Raw genomic sequence first — 1,195 nt, forward strand, 5'->3', positions numbered from 1 at the left:
GTAAACAGAGCAGCAGCATGGCGTGAGAACTCATGTGTTGACTGTCCCTTCACTGCAGTTTGGGGAACAGAGCGAGCCACGTGGCCCCGAGGAGTCCCAGATGGACATTAAAAGGTCTCCAGAATAAAGCGTAGGGATCCCTTTTCCTTTCATGAGCAACGAATGTCTCTGTGATACCTAGAAGCTGTTTAGCTAAATTACAGGAGACATTCGAACTTCCCAGAGAGAATTGTGAGTTTTCCATTGAGAATCATCATTCCATTTAGCTCAAGGAAACAAGAGGGTGAGTACCCAAGTACCCAAAATGTACCCAAGGCTTTCTGTATATGTCAATCTCAGCCCAAGGATGTTTCCTTGATCACAGTCCTGGTTCCTTAGTGTCTTGGCTAATTTTTGATCAGGGTTGTGGGGAGCGAAGGTAACGTTAATCATGGTTGGGGCAGGGGGAAGAGGAGGTGCTTTTTTTTTTTTTTTTTTTGAGACAGAGTCTCGCTCTGTCGCCCAGGGTGGAGTGCAATGGCGCGATCTTGGCTCATTGCAACCTCTGCCTCCTGGGTTCAAGCGATTCTCCTGCCTCAGCCTCCTGAGTGGCTGGGATTACAGGCTCCCGCCACTGTACTCAGCTGTGTTTTGCTTTGTTTTGTTTTGTTTTGTTTTGTATTTTTAGTAGAGATGAGGTTTCACCATGTTGATCAGTCTGGTCTAGAACTCCTGACCTCGTGATCCACTAACTTTTATTGAGCACTTACTGTGGTCCAGGTGTTGTGTACTGCTGTCATACCAAATTAGATTCTCAGCTCTTCAGATGGAGAGAAGATCACTTTTACTATTCCATGATCAATAGAAGTTCAGATCTGACCCTCTCCCCTGCTCCTGCAGCCAGGGAATCTAGGGAGGGAAGAAAGTTGGTCTTCCATTCTCACTCCAGCATGGCCCCGCCTGACATCTTGGTTGCACCACAACACAGGCTGCCTCTGTTCTGCACAGTACCAAAGACACAAACATCAACTCCATCTTTAAATGTCCATAGAGAATCTGTTGGGGGACATGTCAATGTACTAGAGAATGCTGCATTTTAGAGCAAGAAATATCTATATCTATATATATTTGTATTCATATATATATATAGTGATAGATGATAGATGATGATAGATAGATAGATAGATAGATAGATAGATAGATAGATAGATAGATA

This window comes from Piliocolobus tephrosceles, chromosome 18 (assembly GCF_002776525.5).
Source record: "Piliocolobus tephrosceles isolate RC106 chromosome 18, ASM277652v3, whole genome shotgun sequence".
Lineage (NCBI taxonomy): Eukaryota > Metazoa > Chordata > Mammalia > Primates > Cercopithecidae > Piliocolobus > Piliocolobus tephrosceles.